The sequence below is a fragment of the Cupressus sempervirens genome, chromosome 9 (genome assembly GCF_028749045.1).
Source record: "Cupressus sempervirens isolate cs-2001-9-10 chromosome 9, ASM2874904v1, whole genome shotgun sequence".
In the NCBI taxonomy this organism is placed as follows: domain Eukaryota; kingdom Viridiplantae; phylum Streptophyta; class Pinopsida; order Cupressales; family Cupressaceae; genus Cupressus; species Cupressus sempervirens.
In genome coordinates this window covers 406796693-406823740 of record NC_143126.1, presented here as the reverse complement: position 1 = coordinate 406823740, position 27048 = coordinate 406796693, and positions in this window count along the sequence as shown.

The window sequence follows — 27048 nt, the reverse complement described above, 5'->3', positions numbered from 1 at the left end:
AGTTCTGAAATGAGCCCAAAATGCCTCCAAAATCCTTAAAAGAGGGCATAACCCTAACTCACATCCAAGAGGGGTTAATAAAACATATTTTAATAATAATTTTCATTTATTAGTCCATTAGCTTCCAAAGATTATCCCCTTTTTCTGAAACTTCACCTTTTTGGGCCTACCTGCCTTAGAAAAGATTATTATTTTTAATTATTTGAAAAAGGGACATGACATGAGTGGGGTTGAGTATGTAAGAGAGATTTAAGAGGAATTATTGTGGAAGAGGGAAGAGTGTGGAAGATGGATGTAAGAGTCATGAGTGGGCTTGTAAGAGTCTTTTATGGTTTGTAAGAGCACTCATGACTTGGTGGTTGAGATTTTTGAGGGGAGACTTTGGTTTGGTTTAGGAAAGTCTTAAACTTGTTTAGGGAATGTGACAACATTAGGGGGTGGATTAGGCTTGGGTTTAGGATTAGATTAGGGATGTTAGAGGTGCAAGTGGATGACATTAATGAGGTTGGGTGAGCTAGTGGCTAAGCTTGGTTAGTATGGGTGGATGGGGTGGATTAGGCTAAATGGAGGATTAGGGATAAGTTAGGGGTTTTTAGATTTGAGGATTTTATTTATCAAATAGATTTATTTAATAAATGGGGATTTTTGAAATTAGATAGGAGAAAAGGATTTAATTGATAAATGATAAGTTATTTGATTTATCAATTAGGACTATAGATGATTAATTAAATTAATTAGCTAGGGATGACAAAGGATTAATTAAATAGGAATTTAATTAATGATACCTTTAGAGATAACTAAATAGGATTACTAAAGCGGTGTAATCAAATTTAGGTGTCTACAGAAAGAAGGGAAGATGCAAATGAATGATGACCTTTCATTAAATATGTAATAAATCATCATTAATTTTAAGTGCATCCAATTTAAGATGATAAAATGATCAATAAGCATTAAAGAAAACTTAAAAACTAAATTTGTAAACCAAGTCAACTCATGGTGAAATTAGAATATAACTATATTGTTTAATAAGAACATATTTCCACAATTAGTCATAGTAGAGAGATGCATATTTTGGATTCGATTGTGTGCCATATTTTTGCATCAACATTTTGAATCACACTTTGTGATCCATCATCAGGTTGAGAATAACTATAGGAGATAAATGATGGATCATAGAGTGTGATTAAAAATTTTGATGCAAAAATATGGCACACAATCAAATCCAGAATATGCATCTCTCTACTATCTTGTTTTTCAAGTCAAGGGTGGGTGATTAGGCATGAAATATCCACATAAATCCATCAAAAGGGTAGGTTTAGGGGAAAATTTTGTTGTTGTAAACACTAGAGGTTAGAGTAGATTATAATGATATGGATGGGATGATAGAAGGATTCTACAACCTAGTTGATTGTATATATGACACTCTAACACTAGGATGCTCTAGTGGTAGGATGAGAAGGTGTTCCTATGCATTATCCCATGTAGGGTAAGGTCATTCTTAGATGAGAGTGAGAGAAAATATTATATATGTAATTGGGAGGTTAAGCCTCTGATAATGCTTCTCCTCTCGTCCGAAGCCAAGACTTGCATGAGATAGTTTTGGTTGCATTTTCTTATTCTGATATGGTTCAAACTTAGCTAATATTTACTTTTCCTTTATACTTTATTTCAAGATCAGTTAGATATATTTAAATATAGATATATATTTTCATTTATTTATTTTAGCTATATGAAGTGATAGCTAATGTTTCAATTAGTTAACAATCTCTCCTTTATACTATTTATTTGTATTTATAATAAAATAAAGTAAGTAATCTTCAATTGTTAGTTAAAGCATTTCATGTGAATTAGTTAATCAATTATAATTGTTAGTCCCATACATGTGAACATGATTTAAAACCTATGTTATTGTTACAATATAAGGGAAGTTAGGGTTAGGGAAAAATTTGATGTTATATATCGTATCAGAGCTCTGGGTTTGAAACTAAACCTTTAGCTCATCATTGCCTTCAAGATTGAAATATATTTTTTTAATCAAAATTGGATGAGAACCTATATTAAACCTTAGAAGAAACCTTGCCACCCTATTCATATTTCTAATTAAGAACATGCCCAAGTATGACTACTCATATTTCTCTACACCCAAAGACGATGAGACATTAGTCTATGCTTTAATTAGAATTAGGAGGGAAACCATAAGATGGACTCCTACTAGGAATGAAATCATGAGAAGAAAACTCATCCAAACCTCAAATTCTAAACAATATGACCCAATTATGATATATCATGCACCTTGTAAAGAGCAAGATAAGTCCAAGGAAGGAAACATACGAGATACCTAGGAAAAGGGTTCCCCATTTCCTTGACAAGTTATGATAGAATTTGTATCCACATTAGATGGGATGTTTTGTAAATAAATTTAGTTTCAATTTCAATGCAAAATAATTTTATTAATTATTGAGGTTAATGACATCTAACATAATTATGCTCTGACTCATTCTTGTCATTTCTTAAGAAAATAGTTGTTATCTTTCTTTCAAATGATAACATATGCATGTAAATGTGTTATTGATGAGTGAATCAACTATATTTTAGGAAACCTTAATAACAAATAATAAAACTCAAAATAATGACCTCATGTAAAATGAGGCATCCAAGGACATTATCTCTCAAGGTTCCATGGACCTGCTGGTCCAAAGTTTTAGTTGACACACAAACTAGGATGGAGAAAATGGAAAAGATGATGAATGACTAGTAACTCAACTTAGGAAAGGGAAGGAAGAAACTTATGCTTCAACTCATCCTAGAACTAAACCAAAACCATCAACCCATAGTGAACAAACAAATAGTCCCCTCCAAAAGAAAAAGTAGATAGTGAGTGCTGACATTAACAAGATCAAGCCTCCTAAGTTTTTAGGATATGAGTCTAAGGATTCCATTGAGGCATGGTTGACCAAAATGGAGAAATATTTTGACATAAGAAGCTTCTCCAAATCCTAAAATTATATTTGGGGAATTTATTAGCTTATCAGAGAAGTTTCTACATGGTCAAAAAATAGAAAAATAGAAAAATATAATTGTATATTAAGGCTGCTAACATCACATGGGATAAGTCTATCACTATCTTTAAGAACCAATGGTGACCTCAATCCTTCTATGATAAGAAGGTAATAGATTTTCAAAACTTGAAACAAGGGGACCAACCGATGAGTAGATATTGGGAGAAATTCACTTGACTTCTAAAGTATGTTCCATCCTATCAGAAATATAAGAGTTTCAAGGTCAAGAAAATTATTGTAGGGCTTAATAACATGATAGAAGGATCCATAGATGTGCTAGCACCTATAACCATAGAAAATTCCCTCAAGAAGGATATCTTACAAGAAAAAAAGGTAATGAAGGATGATTCCATCTACGATAAGAAGAGAAAGGCCAGCTGAAGTTCATCTAGTTCTAAACTAGGGGCTCATAAAAATATTTTCAAGAACCTAAAGGAAAGAAAATAATATTTTAAGGGGAATAATAGTAAGTATTTCAAAAGAAACATCAATAGTAGCAATGAAAAGAAGGGGAATGAAAAGACGAGACCAACTAAAGGCTATTTCATTTGTGGCAGAGACCACTATGCTAACTATAGTATCCTAATAAGGACACTTCCAATTAGAAATCATGACCTCTCTTATCACCACAATATACCATCTTCCACTAGAGGATTCATGCAACCTTAGGAAATGGGAAAGCAAAGAAGCAATTGGGCCCCATAGAAACCCTAGACAAGATATATGAAACCCCCATTTCAATATTAATTAATATTAGAGCCACTAAATATTTTATATCTCCAAAAGTGTTAAATAGATTTTCAAAAAGAACTAGCTCTATGGAAAATCCTTGGATTGTTGAGTATGCAAACCAAAAAAAGGATTGGATTATCTTGAAAAGATAGTAGAACTCCTAGATGACAAAGGAATCCCATTCAAGGAATATTACATGAAGTAAAACCATGTCAAATATAACCCATGCAACTTAAGAGATATAGAAGAAAAGGCTATGAGGTCTATGCAGTAAAAATAGAAGACCTAAAAGAAATTCAGGGTTAACTATACCAAGATGACTATATTTTAGAGGATGGGGAGATTAGGGAAGAAATAAGGAATCCTTTGCAAAAAGTAACCCTATCTTAGGAACTACCATGATGTATTCCTAGAAGAAGTACCTATCTTACCCCTCTCTAGGATATTTAATTTTACCATTGATTTTTTACCAAGATCAGAGCCCACATCAAGAGCACCATACAAAATGACTACTATAGGACTGATGGAGTTGCAAGTATAGTTACAAGAGTTATTGGATAAGAAGCTCATCCATCCTAGAATTTCTCCTTAGGGAGCCACAATGTTAATTTTTAATAAAAAGGATGAAACCATGAGGTTGTGCATAGACTATAGGATGATCAACAAGGTTACCATAAAAAATAACCCTACCTTTGCAGAAAGTAACACTACCTTAGGAACTACAAGGATGTATTCCTAGAAGAAGTACCTATCTTACCCCTTTCTAGGATATTTAATTTTATCATAGATTTTTTACCAAGATCAAAGCCCATATCAAGAGCACCATACAAAACAAATACTATAGGAGTGATGGAGTTGTAAGTATAGTTACAAGAGTTATTGTTATTGGTGTAGACACCTAAAATTGTCCAAATCCTAGTTCCTAGCCAATTAAATAAATACTTATTATTTATTTAATTCCCCTACCTTAATTAAATAAAATTTACATATATTTAATTACGTTCACCTTTCCTTGATTTAAATAAACTAAGATTTACTTAAATCCTAACCCATTCATTTTAATTAAGTACTTCATTTACTTAATTAATCCTTGCCTAATCCCCCTTTGAATTAAATATTACATTTAATCCTATTTGAGCACATGGCTCCTACCTTTAACCTTCACCTAACCTCACTATCCTAACTAACTCATCTTTCTAAAGCTACCCACTTCCTAATCATGCTTGCTTTTCCTAATCGCCTTGCTAATTACCTTTTAATCCTAAGTGTGTGCTCACACATGTGTGAAGGATGTTCACACTTTCCTCATCCCTCATGTCTTCCATGCCTCTTGTACACTTGTCCTCTTGCATGAGAATCAAGGTGTCTCACACATGTGTGAGAAGCCATGCTTCTCACACCTCTTGCACACTTGTCCCCTTGCATGAGAGTCAAGTTGTCTCACACATGTGTGAGAAGCCATGATTCTCACACCTCATTGATCATGTTACCATCAGAGGTTGCTCACACATGTGTGAGCATATTGTCCTCTTTGATTGGTCAAAAACCCTAATCCACATGGAGTCTCCTTGTCCTCCACCTCATGGACACCTCATCGATCCTGAGGGATCCTAGCCCTTCATCTTGCCTTAAATCTCAACCGTTCGTTTCATCTCATTTTCTATAAAAGGAGAGCCCTCTCCTCATTTCCACAAGCACTATCTACCCCATTGTTATGCTATAAGAATTGTGAGCAACCACATCCCATGAGCAAGGAAATCATCAACCACTTGGTGATTTGTGACGTTTGCATAGTGCTTTTTCGATTTCATGTTATGCTTATTTACATGTTTATCTTCCATATTTTGAGGTTTGCATGATCATGTAGGAGTATGCATTAGTTTCTTAATGTTTATTCTCTTATTACATTTTTATGCAATACATTTTGGCACGCCTAGTGGGACCCACTTCGTGGGTTCGAACTAACGATCTAATGTGTTTTTGAGTATTCTGTGAGTTTGTAGGTTGAGGAAACATTTGGGCATAAGTTTCATGAGGAGTGCCTAATCAAGCCATAAAGCCCATCATCACATTTGGAAGACATAAGGGAAGTCTTTTGACATATAGCACTCTATATTTCATTTCTTATTGCTTTATTTTCTAGTTCTAAGAGTGTATACACGTTGAACATATTTATTTGCTAATAGAAAAAACTAGAAAAGGAAAAGAAAATAGTCCTTTGTTGGTAAATAAATAGGTTAAAAAAAAGGGGGGGGGGGGTTCCTTTATTTTTGTGTTATTCTATTTATGTTTTAAAAAAAAAAATTGCTTTACTTATAAATTGTTAAAAAGAAAAAGAAAAAGGAGGGTTAGTTTAATCAAAAATCAAAAAACCAAAAAAAAAAATTAAAAAACAAAAAAATTAAAAAAATAAAAAAAAATAAAAATTTGACCCCCTTTTCGTTTTGCTGTAGGCCACCACTACGACGCCACCCGCGGTGGTGCCTACGAGTGGCGCAATCGCTGTCGTGGCCCCGCACCCTGTGCCCCTTGGTAGCTCCTCTCAGCTGCTCCACCATGGTCGAGGTCCCTTCTACTGCCTGTACCTCCTCCAACAACTCATCGAATAGACCAGTGCCTCCACTTCTACCATGGCCTCGACTCCCCCGCACCCTATTCCTCCTCCCTAGTAGCCCTCTCCACCTCCTCCCTCACGTCCACCACACAGATGTGCTATTCTGTACATCCTGTAGCCATGCTATTGCAATCCTCTTTGCTGACCATTCAACCTTGTCACAATCTCTGCCACTCCTCAAAATCGCTTGTAATCGCTGCTGCCTCCTTGCAACTCCTGCTTGGCCCCCGGCCGCTCTGCGCTGAAACCCTCACACCACCCTCCTCTGCGCTTCACCACGACCTGTGGCACCCTACCACAACTCCCCATCTGCTTTCCGCCTCTGCTTGCGACTGCTTAGTCGCTCATCCCCTTGGCTTCCATTGCAGCAAACCCCTATCCACTTCCCTTCGCGCATAGTCACACCATCACCGCTGCTTAGAATAGTCATCTTCGCCAACCGCTACCCACTCCCGGCTCCCTCCACACACCAAAACCCTCCACTGCTAACCCTCCGTCCATCACTCCTCCCCTTTTTGCCCACCCTCCGCTCTGACCTAATCTCTCACCCCCTTCTTTTTCATTTTTTGTTTTTAATTTTTCATATTTCGATTAGTCACATATAGTTGTAATGTTTTTTCTTAAAACATAAAATTTATCTTTTTAATAAAATAGGGGATTTCACTTTTTTTTAACAAGAAATGTTCAAAAATAATTTTTTTTTTCTTGACATGCCTCTAACCGTCAAATTTTTGCTCGTAGGTCGTTGATGTCAGCATTACATCATCATTCCATGCCCTTCTAAGCTATAAGGAGCAACCTTTGAGTTCTTGCTCATAGCTTGAGTATACGAGCTCCATTTTTGCAAAACAAAATATCGCTGGAAAGCTGATTCTGAGCCCATCATAATGGTGCTGATTTTATGAGATTTTGATGTCATTTAGATCTCTAATTTTTCTGTCAAAGACAAAACCTTGTGCTAACACTTTCATTGTAGGGTTGTTTCACGTTTGTCCTACATTTTTGCTGCCCTAACTTGTGTTTGTAGGGATATTTTTCTCACTAACCATATTTCTTGCAGGTTTTTCCTTAATTTTGTCTTGGGAATAAACTTGCATGTGTAAAAAATCATCTTTGAATGCATGATTAACATTAAAACTCAATCTTGAATGCATAGTTAATTGAACACTTTTTCTTTGGAATGAATGATAACACAATCTTGCATGTCTAAGGATCAATGAACATTACAATTCACATTTCATTTTGGTGCTTAAAACAAACAATCACTCAATCTTGAATTCTTAATGGAATTGATTCGTTCCTTATCGAATTTGTTTATGTTGATGATGCTCGATTTAATTATGTTGGTGAACTCTCGATTTGTATGACGTTGTCAAATTGGAAAGAACATTGTATGTTTATAAACATGTGTGTCTTCAAGTAGATTAAAAAGCTTAAAGTTTCATTAGGAAATAACACACATCTTTTAAACCCTGAGGCCACTTACGTATTCTCTCCCCTCGCGCTTTCAGGTGATCTTGGGTGCACAAGAAATAAGTGGTCTTGTTTTTATTTTTTAGGAGGCCTACTTGGGGATTTCATCACCCCTTGGGATGACCTCAACTCCAGCATTCTGGCAGAGTATAAATATCAAGAGGTGAATCAAAAGACACCTCTCTTGGAAGCATAATATTGTCACTCTTGGCTAAGCCCCAAAGAACTTTATAGCTTTGGGAAGTGAAGGAGAATATTTGGGTTACCATCTTCCCCTGGCTGTCTGGCAGTATTTTCTTTCATCTATAGATTTTATACAAGGCTTACCTATGATTAGAAATAGACATAACACTATACTCATGATAGTAGATCAATTAAAAAGGGAAACTCCCACAAAATTTAACTGGCGGGGCTCCAGGGATTTCCTATAAGTTTGTAGGGATTTTTTAGACTACATGGGATTCCATAAAAGATTATAACAGACATAGATGCTAGAATGACATCTAGGTTTCGGTAGACCTTGTTCTCCACTTCGGGGACAAAATTGAATATTAGTTCAACCTATCATTCATAAACTAACAGACACACCATAATGGTAAACCAAGTACTAAGAGTATACTACATGGATCAACAAAATCATTGGGATACATATCTTCCCCTAATAGAATTTTCTTACAAAAAATCATTAGTATACTATTAAGATGACACCATTCAAGGCTCAGTATGGATGTAAGTTTATAACTTTCATAAGTTGGAATAGGATTGAATCATTATTGGTCCCTAGATGCTATTAGAAATGGAAAAATAAGTAGTCCAAATATGACATATGTTAAAGGAGGAAAATGACCAAAAAAGGGTTATGTAGCTGCTAAGAGAACTCCAAAAAAATTCAAAGTTGGAGAAAATGTTTTTTTAAAAGTAAAATCCCAGAAGAGTACCATAAAATTTGTTAAAATTTCCAAATTGGCCCCAAGATATGTAAGACCCTTTGAAGTATTGAAAGTTATAAATATTGTATCCTACAAAATATCTATACCTATAGCGCTTTCCTAAATGTATAATGTGTTGCACATATCTTATCTTAATAAGTATATAGCCAATGCTAAGCATGTGATTGACTAGAATGTTTTGCAGGCACAAGACCTAGGGATGGTGGAAACAAAACCACTCATAATACTCGAGGTGTGTAAGATTTTCTTACAAAATTGGGATGTCACCTAGTGCAAGGTCTAGTGGGACCAATATAATGAAGATAATTCTACTTGGGAGGATTATGATGAAATATTCTAGAATCTTCCCCATCTTTTTTCTCCAAAACATGAACTTTAGATTGACACTATTGTGATCTAAATTGAGGCATTGTGGCATAATGTTATTAAGATTATATGACAATTTTATATAAGTTATTAATGATTTTTTTTTGTATTTTGAAACATTCATTGGGGACAATGAAACATAGGGGGTATGTTACTTTCCCTATTTTGTGATTTTGAAATAAATTATCAGCCATTAATATTTCAAGCTAATCTGATATGGTTGGTTAAAATTTGTTACTCATTTGGTTTCATATGATTGAGATTATTGGTTATTTGTTATGTTCATGTGAAATGGAAGATGTTGGTTAGTCATTATGTTATTACATGATTTGGAAATGGTTAATCAAATTGGTTATCAACTATGATAACTATATTTTCTTTTGAGTGATGTATGTTTTTACTGTGTTAATTCTTCTTGTAGGAGCACAATGAAGGGGGGAAGCATTTCCAGAGAGGGAATAGTGTACGAGGACACCAACCTACCATTGAGACAATAAGTAAGAGTTCATACCACCATGGTCATGAGAAAGAAGGCTAGGAAATAAAGGGCATATTGGGTGTCCACCATGAGCTAACTAGGTCATCAAGTTTAATAAGATACATAAATATTCACTTGAACATTAAAGAAAATAAACTTTTTTTTACATTGATTGTAAATTTGAAGACTCTACATTCCTTCTTATTCGTGGACATGATTTATTATAATGATAGCCATAATTATTTACACTCATTTGTGCATATTACATATACGTATATGTATGTATGCATACATTTAATAATAATATATGTGTAAAATACACATTTTAAAGACAATGTGTATGTACATATACAATTAACATGTACAATAATGTGTACATAATATAAGCATTATTATAATGAATTATGGGAAGGACTTTATATTCTTTTTCCTTGTGTCAAAAATGAATTATTACATTAAGTCCGACCTCTCATTTTTGACGCTTGCATTTATAAATCAATATTGTAACTTACGCCACCACCTTTCAAGTTGACCATACACATAACTCATCTTAGATGACACACACACACACACACACACACACACACACACACACACACACACACACACACACACACACACACACACACACACATATATATAGCCACTCAAGGATCTACATTTTTTCCTTCTATGTTTGCTGAACATAATCAATGAAAGTAAGTATTTTGCAACATACTCTGAGAGATATCATCCAAGACTAGTAACCAATAATTAATGTAGCTTGAATTTTTGGGATTTACACACACCTTCTTGCACCAACAACTTGCTAAGTCATTTTCTACAATGCATTTTCTATTTCAATCTCTTGTTTATACAAATATGTAATTGAGCCAATTATGAATGATAGTACTTATTTATATTTGAAATCTATTGTAGTCGGAAGTAAATCCATGAATGTTTAATTTTTGAATCTAAGAATTTTATCCTGATGGATTTTATGACCAAACATAAATGATTGAGAATGCATGTGATTCATCTAGTACATAATTGAAATATATGTTTTCTATTGATCTTTAATTCAAATATCTCTTTCCATTTTTGAAAAAAATTGACAATGACACAAGCTGCATGCTCTTGTATAGATGTATAATATTATATGCTTCCAAGACAAGATGAAGTACCAATACAATATGATAATGATATACTTTTAAGCCATGTTATTTCCTTAATATTATTGTAAGACCCTATTTGGGTAGTAAACTTATTATTGTGAAGAGCTATTCATGAAAAATGGGCACTAGTCACACCAAGGATCATCAAGAATGACCAAGAAAGGTCAATATGAAAGGTGCAGGCTAAGAACAATGTAAGTTGCAATATCCTTGCAAGTTAATAAGTAAGATCAATGATCAATTAAGAATTAAAGAAAATTTAGAACTAAATTTTTAAACCAAGTCAGCTCATGGTGGGCAATAGGGTATAGTCTCATTTGTCAAGATGAGTGATGAGTGGTGGGTGATTGGGAATATAGTGTCCATGTAAATCCCTAACTAGGGTAAATTTAGTGGAAAAAGTAGCTGCTATGATCACTAGAGGTTAGGATATCTTATAGTTAGAAAGATGGGATAATGGAAGGATTTGAAAGTCTAGCCATCTATATAGTTGACACTTTAACAAAAAGATGTTCAAGTGGTAGGATGATATGGTTTTCCTATACCTTATTCCATGTGGATTAGGGCCATTCTCTGCTAAGAGTGAGAGGGGATACACTAGGTCTGTGGTTGGGAGGTAAAACATCTAATAATGCTTCTCATCTCCTCCAAAACCAAGACTTGCACAAGACTATCCAGGATGCATTTTCTTATTCTAATATGGTAAAGAGTTAGTTGGTATTTACTTTTCCTTTATACTATGTTTTAAGATTAACTAGATATATGAAAATATAGATATGTAGTTTCATTTACTTCTTCCACCTATATGATGTAGTAGTTAATTTTTTAGTTAGTTAATGATCTCTCCTTCACATTGTTTATTTGTATTTGTAATAAAATAAAGTAAGTTACCTTCATTTTTTAGTGATTTCATTTCATAAGAATCAATTAATATTTTATAATTATTAATCCCATGCATGTGAACATGATTTACAACCTATTTTATTTTTAAAATATAAAGGAACTTAGGGTTAGGGAAAAATAAAATTTTACATTCCTATTTTTTCTTTATTGATTTTACAAAGCCTTTTCAAGTTGAATGTGATGTCAATGAGACCACTATATGTGTTGTCCTTAGCCAAGATGGAAAGCCCATTGCTTACTTTAATGAAAATATTAATGATGAAAATAAGAGATATTCAACATATGATTAGGAGTTCTATTCCATCATACAAGCATTAAAGAAATTGAGGCATTATCTCATGCCTAAGGAATTTGTTTTATTTATTGACAATCATGCTTTGCAATTTATAAGTAGTCAACATAAGATGAACCAAAGACATATCAAATGGGTCAAATTATTGAAAAGATTTATTTATTATTTAAAAAAAAAGAGTGGTTATTTAATGAAGAGGAAGATTCTTTGTGTAGGAGGATTTTGAACTTGTAGGAATCTCGAGTAAGCATATTTGGTTTTGATGATTTGAAAGAGATGAAAAAAGAAGATAGGGATCTTAAAGAAGCATATGAAGCTTGTTTAAATACCCTAGGTAGTGATATAAGTACTTGGATGGAATACATGATATAGGAGGGTCGACTATTCAAAAGTAATAAACATTTCTTTCTAAGAATTTTTATGAGAGAATCTGTTGAAGGAGAAACACAATGGAAGCTCAGTAGAGCATTTTGGAAAATAAACAAGACACTGGCTCAATTAAGTTCACATTATTATTGGATAAGTATGGGAATAATGTTAGAAAGTTTTTGGAGAGGTGTAAAGTATGCCAAAATGCCAATGGAAGTAGCCAAAATACATGTTTGTATCAACCACTAGCAATGCCAAATAGGTCATGTGATTCAATCAGTATGGACATTGTACTTGGTTTACCAAGGACACATAAAGGGAAATATTCAATATTTTTAGTGTTTGATAGGTTTTTCTAAATGTTTCATTTCATTCCATGTAAAAAAAAAAGTGACATTGCTAATATTGAAAACTTGTTCTTCAAGAAGATTGCTAGACTACATGGACTTCAAAGGAATATTGTCTCTAGTCAAGATATCATATTTGTAGGACACTTTTGGAGGGCTCTACAGAAGAAATTGTGCACCATTTTAAGCTTTAGATCAACTTAAAATTCCCAAACTAATATTCAAAAAAAGTAGTCAATAGAAGCCTTCAAAAAATCTTGTGATGCTCAGTGAGTACACACCCAAAATAATGGGATTTGGTACTTGAAAAAGACGAGTTTGCATAAAATGATTCTCCTAAAAAATAAAATTATAAGTCCTTTTCTAATCTTGTATGGTATGCATCCCAAAGGAGTGTATGAGCTAATAAATCTAGGAAAAATGGAGACAAGGAGTGCCGATGGTAGGATTTTACCAATATAAATCCAAAAATTGCATGTCCAGGTAAAAGGAAACTTGAGGAAAATATCCTTAAGTACAAAAGGAGAGATGACATGAAAATGAAAGAAATAAATTTTAATGTTGGGGATTTGGTCCTTGCTCATCTTAGAAAATAGATTCCCAAGAGGAGAATATAATAAGTTGAAAGAAAAGAAACTTGGTCCTTGTAGAATTCTATGGAAGTTCTCAACCTATGCATATAATATATAACTTTCGAAAGGCATTGAAATTTCTCCCATATTCAATGTTGTAGATCTATAACCTTATAAGGATGAGGAAAAAAATCTAAGTCCCTAAAATAAGTGGTGAACATGTCATTGAGTGGGAGCAAAAATTTCCCAAAGAAACACAAGCAATTAGAATCAATCTTGGACACAAAAGTCATCATGAAAACTAGAGGCAAGGGACATCTAGAATATTTGGTCAAATGGAAAGGGCACACACTTAAAAATTCCACATGGATGAAAATTTATAATCTATACAAGTTTGGTGTCAAAATTGAGGACCTCATAAATAGAAGCCCATGAAAAAGTCTTTTGTTTCATGGGAGTTTGATGCAAAAAATACAGATTGCCAAAATTAGAGTTTTAGAAGATAATTCTACCAAATAATTTTTATCTTAATTTAAGTTTGATGAGATTTTAGATAACTTGTAATTGTGTAATGTTAATAATTTGTTCTAGACTTTTTAGATTAGGAGGTTACATATTTTTATATAAATATTGTAAGTCTGAAGGTTTGTAAGAGGGGGAGTGGGATTGTATAAAATAATATAAATATAAATAAGTTGCATAATTTAAGAATAATTCTAGGTTTTGAATTTGAAAATATTTTCCATTGTGCATTAGTAGGCATGTGATATTTGACAAAATTCAATTCTATCAAATATTGAGCTTTAATCCAACAAAAAGAAAATTTTCAGGTATATTATGCTAGTTATAGTAGTTTCTTCTAAATGGTGTTAACTTTTCTCATGCCTAATGCATAATGATATTTTTTTGAAAAGAAAGAACAATATTAAAATTCTCATTCTTAACGCTACTAGAAACCTTAAAATGACATAAAAAATAGGCATCAATAATTATGATTCTACCAGCATTTCAAAATGAAATGTATAACAACTTCAAAACATTTAATCAATTGTAAAGAAACATCTCACCAATATACACCCAAAATAAACTTAGAAATAACAAATTCCCATCTCTAATGTTTTAACAAAGATCTTTCTTGCCAAGAATTGTGTACAATAAATAATGAATTGAACATAAAGCAATAAATTTTTAGTAAATTCACACCTATCTATATCAATAGGGTAATCACATTCCATTGTAGGGTGGAAAATACCTATCTTTTACCTCATACAAATACTTCCCAAAAAAACTAGTGAACCCTAAAGAGGAGCGCATGTGTTTGTCCTCTTCTATTAACTGGAGGTTGGATAGCTTAATCATCACAAATTAAGTCTTGATTCCTAACATAATAGTGTTAAATAGTAAACTTATAAAATTATACATCACACACTAGGGCTCTGAGAAACACAAAGAAAATCTCCCATTGCTGGTTTTCTAGGACATATAAACACTAAACATATATGGATATTATTATATTTCCTCCATAAATATGTTTATCTCATTATATAGACATTTATTAGATGTTTAAACACATCTATGGAGAAAAGGAACCAATATCTATATTGATTGCACCTTTGTATCTTCATCAAGAGGGATATGTAAACCATTTATTTCCAAACATTAAGTGAGTTATACTTGGCACTCTTGTTGATTTTTTTTGCATAGCTCCAATATAGACTGCTACTAGTGGTGGTGTAGTTCCAAACTTTGGTGGAAGTGGAGAAACTATATTTCAGGAGAAGAATTCCACTTCTCTCACAAAAAACACTATTACAGTGATGGTAACTGCAACACCCAAGACACATTTCTGAATGTATGTCAACTTAATAACACCATATTGAAAGTAAAGTTGAAAAGAACATATAAATTTCACACACAATATTTTTAGTAAATAAAAATATTGACAAGTAAAAGAAACAAAATGCCCCGTTTTTAATTTAGATGATAATTTGGAAAATGATCAATAAATATAGAGGGAAAAAATTCATAGCTGTATCGTCATATCATAATTTTAGGCCAAAGAATATATAATACAACTCATCATTTGGTATTTTGGGTTTTTACCATTTGATTTTCTTATGGCTATGGTCTTCTATAACTTGATTTCAACACCTTCTAATAGAAGCATTATAATTTGGGTTAATACTAGACATTTATTGTTGTAATATTTTCTACCATGACCATTTGGGATCCATTGCATCTATTTATTAGATCTATCTAGATGTCAATTATTATAAGCCTTTTGCAAAAATATGATTTATATACTATTTTTGTTTAGAAATTTAAGATTTAATCTACTATCACCAATTGATGTGAAAGAAATATCTAAAGTAGCAATATATTAAATGGTATTTAATTTATGTCCATCTAAAAATAGCTACTTTGAAGAAAAATTTGCAATACATGGAAATGATATGATTAATTATTCTTAGTTAGACTTAAAGAAAATATCTAGGGCTTCTACAATTGAGATACAATTTAAAAATAATCTCCTTTATTTTTCTTTGTTTTATTATTTTTCTATCATGTGTTGTTCTACCTCTTCTTAGTTTGACATCCTTTTTATTTCCTCATGGTCTTACTATTTTGCCTTGGCTATTTCAATTTTTCATCTTGATTAAAAATTTAATTGCCTGATATGTCAATGGTCAAATGTTAAGATGTTCCATTAATTTAGGTATTTATAGTGCCAACTTATTTATCTTGATTTCAAAAATAGGGGATGGAAACTAATATTTATGTCATGTGTCATGTATATGGATATTATATTTGGCAATCGAGTGAGATTAAGGAATACCACATGTGTGCAAAAATAACATGAATAATATTTAATTCTTTTCAAATTATATCATCATAGGAGATGACAAAAACATTCTTTGGATACCCTCTTATAGATCTCATATCTGTTATACAAATGATTCAAAATATTTTCAAAATCCTTCTTCTAGGCCTTTGGGGGAGGTAGGGTAATTTGTATGCTAAGCATTACCTCTTTCAATGGAAGGTACATATGATAATAGTCCTTGATTCAAACATCATAGTCATTGACACACTTAACCTAGTAGTCCTTGATATAGAAATCATGAATGAATTTCCTTCCCATTACACCCTTATATTTGTTTGAAGCTACATTTTGAACAATTGTTATGTTGTCATTGATCTCAAATCTATTAGTGAGATAGTTTTTGATGTAGGAGCATCCAGTGGTGTAAGGGCAATCCTATATCAGCCAAAAATATTCTTAGTGAAAGTTTCTATTTAAAGTGTTTTCATTTCTAGATACCCATTTCGGTCAAACAAAGATTCCAACTCTCATAGTTCCACTATTGGTTTTTTGGGTTAGAGTTTTTGAGCACCTTGGGATATGTGCCAATGTAGAAAATAGGTTTTTTTTAAAAATTGAGCCATAATTATAATGAGTTAGAGGGTGTAAGTTGTAGGGATGATTATACTTGTAATTTAAAGCACTCCAAAAAAAGAATTAGGTTAAAAGGCTTTATAGTTTGAAAGTTATTGCAGTTTTAAGTTGCATGGAGACCTCCTAAGAGCGCTTCAAAGTTAGATTTAAGACACTAAATGTCTCATATGGGCTGAAAAATGGGGTACAAGAAAATATGATCCATAGGGCTATAGAGAACTTGGATAGCTTTTCAGAAATGTAAAGTTATGCATCCCAAAAGTTGGACTACCATTTCTAGATTTTTCTAATTTTAGACTAATTTTTGATGTATTTTATGGAACCTTCTATTTTGGTGATGGATACCAAATGGAATATTATAAAATGTATTCCTAACCCTAAACCTAATTTGGTTTACTTCAGGACATTTTTGGTATTATAAAGGCAGTTTTTGGTGGAGTTTGGGAGAAGGTACTGTGAGAAGGGTTTTCTCCAGAATCTTATAACATTGTAAGCCCATAGGGCATGTTGTGGAGTCTATTTTTTTTGTACTAAATGTAATAGCATATAATTTATAATAATAATAATCCCCTTTTCCTATTGTGTTCATTTTTTCTTGGGTTGTGTCTCCATCAAGTGGTACCAGGGCTGGTTTTCCTGAGTGTGTAGACATAGTGCCAACTGTGAGGCAGTTTGCACTAGGACTGTGTGGTTGTAGGTTTTGATACAAGAATATGCCTCAATGAAGGGAGCATGGTGGAAGGGTTGGAGTTGTTACTTTAGAAGTTAGAGCCCTCCAGAGACAAGTCCAAGCATTACAAGAGGGGATCCATAGAGGGATGAATGTTTTCGTAGGTGATGATAGTGAGGAAGAAAATGAAGAAGGAAATATTGGGTAGGAAGGGGAAGGAGATGGAGAAGTCCTAAACTAGGTGGAGGAGAGGATTTTTAGGGCCATTGCCAAGCTTGGAAAAAGACCTAAAATTGATGTTGACATGTTTTTGGGAAATCTAAACCTGTATGAGTTGATTGACTAGATCAATGAGTTGGAGGAATATTTTGAGTATGAAGATATCAGGGACCCTAATAAGGTTAAGTTTGCGAAGGCCAAAATGAAAGTCCATGCCAAAATCTAGCGAAAAGAGATTTAGTTGGAAAGAAATATCAGAGGAAAGGAGAAAATCACAAGATGGGATCACATGATGGAAAAACTAAAGAAGCAATTCATTCCTATTGATTACGAGCTTGATTTGTTCAAGAAGATGCAAGGGCTAAAGCAAGAAAGAAAACATATCTAGGAATAAAAAAGGAATTTTATTGAGTCCTTATTGGGGTAGGGCATGCAAAATAAAACAAGGAGAAGGTTGCACATTACCTTAGTGGGTTAAGACCTAGCATTCAAGAGGAGTTAAGTTTGGTTAGAATGACTAGTATTGAGGAGGCATACTAGTTTGCCTTGCAAGTTGAGGAGAAGTTAAACAAAAAGTTTGATGGAAGGAAAAGAGGGCACAATCAAGGAGGAAGGGGTAGTAGCAGGTCATTTGGAGGTTAAAATGAGAACCAAAAGAAAAATGAAGATGTGGGTACTAGTCAAAATCAGAGGAATGAGGGTTTCAATCACTCCCATGATTATAAATTTGGAGATTAGAGAGGAAGAGGTAGAGGACATGGACAAGGTTTAGCAAGAGGAGGCTTCAAATGCCCTCAATGCCAAGGAAGAATAGATAGGAGAGCTGATGGTCAAGCAAGTGTTGCTTATGTGGATGATGATACACACTCATCACATTTAGAGGATGCAGAAAGAAGAGAGGTTCTAGTTAACGAAAGGGTTTGACTAAGCGGTTAGATTGAACCTAGACAAAATGAGGAGTTTGTTTTGTACTAGGTGTAAGTGTGAGCATAAATATTGTGATGTGATTGTAGATGGTGGAAGCACTAAAAACTTGGTGTCAGAGGAGATGGTCTCAAAGCTAAAGCTCAAGAGGGAGAAACACCCCCAACCCTATCGGATTGCTTGGGTGTAGGATGATCATAAGGTCTTGGTTAATGATCAATGTTTGTTAAAGTTCATGATTGGGAGTTGCCATGATGAGGCTCTTTGTGACATCATTCCAATCGATGTCTACCATTTATTGTTGGGAACGCCATGGCAGTTTGATAGGCATGCTATCCATGATGGTCATGTAAATACACACTCTCTAAAAAAGGATGGAGTTTTCCACAAATTGAAGCCCTTGATAAAGGAGGGTCAAAATGTATGTAATAGTTCTAGGGTATGTCTTTTTGATGGAAGGAATTTTTTGGATAGCATGAAACATCAACATATGTGTTATGCTTTAATTCCTCAGAAAGATAAGGAAGGTAGTAGTGAAATTACACTTGAAGTTTTAGGTCTATTAAGTGAGTATGAAGATGTCATCTTTGATAATGTTCTAGAAGGGTTGTCACCAGTAAGGAAAATTAGTCATCAAATAGATTTATTCCTTGTATCTAGTTTTCCTAATAAGGTTTCTCATAGGATGACTCCTAATGAGACTGCGGAGCTAAACAAACAAGTTCAAGAGCTATTGAGGAAAGGTTTTATTCAAGAGAGCCTGAGTCCATGTGTAGTCCTTGCAATACTAGCACCAAAGAAGGATGGAGAGTGGAGAATGTGTACATAATCTCAGGCTATAAATATAATAACCATCAAGTATCAGTTTCCTTTGCCAAGAATGGATGATCTTATGGAATGTTTGAGTGGAGCTCAATACTTCACAAAGATAGATCTCAAGAGTGGTTATCACCAGATATAGATACCAGAGGGAGATGAGTGGAAGACTACATTCAAGACCAAGGAGGATCTATATGAGCAGTTAGTCATGCCCTTTGGATTGACCAATGCACCAAGCACCTTCATGCAGTTCATGAATGAGGTACTAAAGAAATTTTTGGGAAAATTTGTTATTGTCTATCTGGATGATATTTTTATTTTTAGTAAGTCTTTGGATGAACATTTATTGCATATTCATAGTATCCTTGAAAGGTTGAGGGAAGATAAATTGTTGATTAATTTGAAGAAGTGTAGCTTTGTCAAAAGGGAGTTAGTCTATTTGGGATTTTTTGTATTAGGTGAGGGTCTCAAAATGGACCCAGAGAAGGTGAAGGTAATCTTGGAATGGCCCACTCCAAGGTCTACCACTAAGGTGAGGTCATTCCATGGTCTGGCTAGTTTTTATAGGAAATTTATTAGTAATTTTAGTAGTATACGTGCACCCCTACCTGAAACAGTGAGGGGGGATAGAAAAGAGTTCAAGTGGACTACAGGAGCTTCCAAGAGTTTTGAATTGCTGAAGAAGAAGGTGAAAGAGCAACCTACAAAGTGTTCCAGGTAGATTGCAATGCTAGTGGCAGTGCTATTGGGGCTATATTGAGCCAAGAAGGTAAACCTATTACCTATTTCAGTGAAAAATTGAATGATGCAAAGAAGAAGTATTCTGTTTATGATCAGGATTTCTATGCAATAGTTCAGGCCTTAAAGAAATCAAAGCATTATTTGTTGCCAAAAGAATTTTTTTTGTATAGTGATCACTAGGCATTGCAATGCCCAAATAGCCAAGGTAAATTGAATTAGAGATATTTGAAATGGGTAGAGTTCATGCAAAGCTATACATTTGTATCGAAACATAGAAGTGGAAGGTCTAATAGTGTCATAGATGCATTAAGTAGGAGACAGTTGTTGCAGACAGTAATGTAGGTTGAAGTGGTTGGGTTTGATGAACTCAAGAATCTGTACCCTAAGGATCTTAACTTTGCAAAGGCTTGGAAGGCTTGTGAAGAACTCATTACTCTAGATAGGACCAGGTGGATAGATTACTTGATTTAGGATGGTATGTTGTTCAAGGGTGGTCAATTATGTATCCCAAGGAGTTCAATGAGGGAGAACTTGATCAATGAGAAGCATAGTGGAAGGATGGTAGGAAATTTTGGTTGAGATAATACCATTGCAATTATTAGAGAACATTATTTTTGGCCTTAATTATCATAGGATGTGAAGAAGTTTGTGCAAAGTTGCCAAGTATGTCAAACAACCAAAGGATTTAGTCACAATACTGGACTCTATCAGCCATTACCTGTTCCATTGAATCCTTGGAAGGACATAAGTATGGATTTTTTTCTTGGATTGCCATGGACACAAAGGGGTAATGACTAAATATTTGTGGTGGTTGATTAGTTCTCCAAGATGACACATTTCATTCCATGCCATAAGACTAATGATGTAGTGCATATTGCAGATTTATTTTTTAGAGATGTGGTGAGGCTACATGGTCTCCCAAAAAGTATTATTTCTGAAAGAGATACTAAATTTGTGGGGTATTTTTGGAGGACTTTGTGGAAGAAGTTGAAGACAAAATTGAAGTTTAGTTTTGCACATCATCCATAGACTGATGGACAAATAGAAGTAGTGAATAGGAGTCTAGGTAATGTGCTAAAGTGATTAGTAGGAGATAAGCCCAAGGGATGGGATTTGATTCTACCACAAGTATAATTTTCTTACAATAATTTTGTAAATAGGAGCATTGGTAAATCACCATTCCAAATTGTGTATGGGAGTATTCCAAGAACTACACTAGAGCTAAGGAAAATGGAGCAAGGAGAGAGGATAAGTGCTAAGGTAGAAGACTTTGTTGAACATGTTAAGAACCTACATGAGGAGGTGTGAGCACATATTACCAAGATGAACCTACAATATAAGGCTAGGGCAGATAAAAAAAGGAGACATACGGAGTTCCAAGTTGGAGATTAGGTTATGGTATATTTGAGAAAGGATTGATTTCTAGTGGGTACCTACAACAAGCTAGAGATGAAGAAATTTGGCCCCTACAAAATTTGGAAGAAACATGATTCAGGGAATGCATATGAGTCGGAGTTGCTAGGTGGAGTTGCTATATGGGATTCACATTTATCCTATTTTTAATATTGTAGAATTAACAAAATATCATGATGATGGTGCAGATGAGGATTTGATGCTAGAGCCATGTCTAATTCCTACTTTTGTGAAGGAAGAGATTGAAGAAATTCTGGATAGTCGTGTGGGCTGGGGTACCCGAGCCAGGCAATATACTTGGTGAAGTGGAAAGGATGACCAATAGAAGCCTCAACTTGGATATTGACAATATAGGTTTCCCATTTGGGTTTTCCTATACCAACTATAAAGTGATAGGGTCACTTTTCAATCTACCCTGGGTGTCTGATGTAGAAGCATCTAGTGGTGGAAGGGCAATCCTATATCACCCAAAAATATGCTTAGTTTTAGTTTCTATTTAAAGTGTTTTCTGGATACCCATTTGGGTCAAATAAAGATATCAACTCTCATAGTTCCACAATTGGTTTTTTGGGTTAGATTTTTTGAGCACCTTGGGATATGTGCCAATATAGAAAATAGGTTATTTTATAATTGAGCCATAATTATAATGAGTTAGAGGGTGTAATTTGGAGGGATGATTATAATTGTAACTTAAAGCACTCCAAAAAAAGAATCAAGTCAAAAGGCTTTACGGTTTGAAAGTTATTGTAGTTTTAAGTTGTATGGAGACCTCCTAGGAGCACTTCAAAGTCAGATTTGAGGCACTAAATAGATTTGTACAGGACCAAAAAATGGGGAATGAGGAAAGCTAGTCCATAGGCTATAGAGCACTTGGAGAGCTTTCCAAAAATATAAACAGTTTGTCAATTGGAGTCTCGAATCAAAAGTTATGCCTCCTAGAAGTTGGACTACCATTTCTAGATTCTTCTAATTTTACATTGACTTTTGACGTGTTTTCTAGAACCTTCTATTTTGGTGGTGGGTTCCAAATGAAATATTCTAAAATGTATTCCTAACCCTAAAACTAATTTAGTTTACTTAAGGACATTTCTAACATTGTAAAGGTAGTTTTTGGTGGAGTTTAGGAGAAGGTACTATGAGAAAGGTTTTCTCTAGAATTTGATAACATTGTAAGCCCATAGGGCATGCCATGGAGTCTATTTTTCTTGGACTGAATGTAATATCATATAATTTTTGATAATAATATTCCCCTTTTCTTATTGTGTTCATTTTGTCTTGGGTTGTGTCTCCATCAATTTTCTATTTGATTGAAATGTCATATCTATTTGATTGATGAAGAGGATTTGAGAATTTGTTCATAATAAAAGCATCTAGAGGAAAGGTTGAGTTATGAAGAGGAAACTGCAAATACATGCATTGACAAGATAAGGTGATTTTTTAAATCAAGTTGCAAGATGAGAAGACAATAATGTTCATGTCTTGGAAGTGTGAAAAAATATAGAAATGTGTACACTTGACCGAGTAATAGAGTAAAGACTAAGGAATTTTGATGGACATGCCGAGTGATTCTAATTTCAATCAAGCCATAGTAAGTGTTGAATGAGAATTTGTATCGACCAAGTGATAGTGTTGATGCCAAGAAAGAAGTTTAATAGTGACAGAGTAACATAGTGATGATCGAGTGTCAGAATAAAGTGTTGGCCGAGTGACAAAATTTTAACTGTTTATGAGGAATCATAATTTTCAACTAACTAAATTGATTTCTTGGGATATGGAAAACATGTTGAAGATAAGGATCGATGAGTTAGATCATTTAATTCCAAGAGAGCATTAGTTAATTGACTTAAGAGATGAATTCAAGGAGAATTTTCTAGAAAAGAAAAGAAAAATAGAATGGTGATTAGATACATTGTATCTGATGGATTGAATCATGAACCTCAAGATCTATGGTATTGTTTAAGAAAAAAAAGATTAGAACTACCTATTTAAAGAGGTATAGAGGTGAACATTATATGTAGAGCGAGTGTAGAGTGCAGAGAGACAATGTGCATGTGAAGAAGTTCTAAAAAGTTAGAGTTGTTAATGATGTTGTTGATTGGTGAATCTAAGTAGAAGGCTTAATTGAGTTTAGAAGAGGTGAACGGTGATTTATTAAAGGGTTGCCAAGAAAATGTAAGATTAAAATGACAATGGAGGCCATACATTGAATAAGTATTAGGAGCTGAACAAAGAACTGTATATGCAAAGTGGGTTGTACTTAACAAATCAATCCTGTTATTACTATCCATTGTGAACAATATTTGAAATCCTTTAATCAAGTTTGACCTTATAAAAGTATGTGTAAATCCTTTAACCATGTGACATTCTAATGGAATGTTCTAAAGTCCTCTAACAAGGTGACTCCTAATAGAGTGAGTAAATCCTTTAACAAGGTCACATTTAACAATGTGTATTGTAACCTTTAATAGGGTTGGCTCCTAATAGGGCTCACTTTAGAAGAGTGAAAATTGGTGACATGTTGCTGGTGGTTTTTCCCAAATTGGGTTTCCATTTTAAATCCTAGTGTTAAAATTGTGTTGAATGTTATTATGGTGTTTTATAGTTTAATGTTTACATTTTGCAAGTCTGTTATATTAGGACAATGAACTACTAGTTAATATTGCTACAGTAAAGATCGACCACTGAGGTAATAAGATTAGAATGTGTTTAAGTGTTTTTTTTTCCAAATGGTACATATGGACCTTGAGTAACTGATTTATTCCCCCTTTCCCCTCTCATTTATTCTAAAAATTCTAACAATATCTCCCAACTAGATCAAAATATGGCCAAGTTATTGGAAACTCTTCAAGAGGATATTGTTCTCATTCTGAGTTGAGTGTCTTGATAATCTTGCACTCTAGAATGGTACATACCCCAATTGGTATAGTCCACTGCTAAAATTTTTAAAGTTTTTTCCTACATCTTTCATAAGCACTTATTAGCTTTCTATTGATCTCCAACAAGACCAATTTGTTGGTAAATTTTTAGGGCATATGAGCAAACTTGCTCCTTTGATGTAAGTGAAGGTCTAAAACTAAATGTAGTAAGCACCAAGTTTCATGACCTTCACAACTTCTTCTAGTGATAGCCTTTTGGCATAATCCACTTAAATGAATATAATCAATGTGAAAATACAAATACATTATTGATGATGCAAAACATAGAGTTTTCATCTTTCAAATTCTTCTTGACAAGCTGAGGGTAGACTCTATTAAACCAATCCCTTATATTTTAAAATGATCCCCTCTTCACCTTTTCAAGATAGTCTTCCCTTTTTTCTTGTAAAAACACAACATAGGAGCTCATGTAGAAATTTGGATTCTCCAAAAATAAAGTCAACTATTCATCTAGAGACTCACTAATGATAGTGGCCCAATTAATCTTATTATTCATACTTTTGATTTTCTCAATGAAATGGATCATCCATGTCTCTAGGAGTCTAGAGGAAGGAAATCCCATGATTCTTCTCAATAATATGATACAATACCCAATCTCAACAATTATGTATCCTTGACTCAAGTCAACATGTCTAGGCTTGTCATGTCGGGTAGGGGTTATCAAAATATTTTTGTTGTACAAGTGTCTTTTCTTTCTCCCTATGATAAAAAAACTACCTTTTCTCACTCTTGAATGGGATAGCATAGAAAGTGTTTGAGGATGGAAGGAGAAACACCTCCTCAATGGCACCTATCCTGATGTCCAATACTATTTCTCTAGTTATATTCTTTACCACACTCTCATCACGCATATATTATTGTGCTAATGTAATTTTTTTTGATGATTGGATTGAGGTAGGATGTGAAGTTGTGTTGGTCAACCGAACCAACACCATTAAATTGAGCATATCAAATATCTCATTTGGATTGTTGCATATTCCATAGAAATGATTCCAATCTATATTTACCAACTTTGTGTCTTTGGTCTTAGCATAGGCATCCACAAACTTAGACGCATGAGGAACTCCTTTGATTTTGTACTGCATTGGTCTAGTTGTGGCCAGCTATGGTTTGGATGTAGAATTTGATGACATTTATTACCTAAATATAAGGGAAACCATTGGTACCTTTTTCATAAAATCATTAATGAAAAATAATAAAAAAGACTAAAAAAGGATTGATGACCATGATGATCACCTGAGAAAACTGACTAAAATGAGTGCTCTTGGAGCTTTAGAATTGGGTACTTACAAAGGTCACTTGCACACCTTTGGCACAAAATACACTTGTCAAAGGATATTTTTGGAGCATTGAATTTTTAGAACTCTAAAATTTTGTAACTTTGATGCTTCTTAGGAGTTAGCCAAATCTCAAGGCTTCAGGATGTACAATCATTTCAAACCTATAGAGCTACACAAGTACACAAGTTCACAAAGTGACTTAGAATTAGGTGAAACAAATCCTAGAAATAAATATTTTAGACCAATAGCACTCACTTCTCCACTTCCAAAAATGATGAACACAAATTGGAACAATTGCTAAAGATTTATATAAATAAATATTTACACTTTAATAATTATTCAAAATGAAGCTACAATGAGTGACATTGCCATGGTATGAAGGCATGTATAAAAGGATATTCTTCTAAAAAAACCCAAAGCAGAGTCTTTTTGGCAATCGTGCCTTATGGGGAGTGATATATAATTTTCATTGTAATTAAGATAATAGAGATGAGAGTATCTAATAACCTCGTACCAAATACTCTCCATACCCAACACATGATGAGGAAAAGAGATAAAATTAATGTCTTCCAAAAAATCATGGCAAGGACCCAACTGCACAAAATATAAATCAACCATAAATCCCACCAAAAAGATGACTCCCCAAGGGGTCCAATAAAAAGAATTAACATTTATAACTGCTATAGTGCCTCGCTTGGAGATCCTTGGAACACAAGGATAAAACATGCACTAATTTTTTCTCTTAAGTTAAGTTACTTAGCAACAACATAAAGTAACCAAGTGAAAGAATAAAACAGCTATACAAGGTAATAAGATTAGGGAACATGGCTAAACTCACATGTTCACTTACACCAGTGGAAGTATTACAAACACTTCCAAAGATCCCCAAGCACTAAACCATAACTTACAACCATAAATCACATGAATAATGAGAATATACAAAGGGATGTCCTTTTTAAAATCCAAAGTAAAAGTTCGTAGCATGGTTAAACATAGAAACCAATTTCCACTAATCATATCATAATCAAGAATTACAAGTAGAGACCAATAATAGTCATGCACAAGATGAAAGCTCAAAGTTACAACCACTCATCTACTAGACAACATTCCGAAAGATAAATGTTGTATCCTGAAATTGGCTAAGTCCGAAATCCTTAAGCCCTAAAATTTGACTAAGTCTAAATTCTTGAAGCCTTGAAATTTTTAGGAATCATTATCTTAATTTGGAGAGGTCTAGAACCCATCTCAATGAATCATTGCATATATTAAAATATATCTTA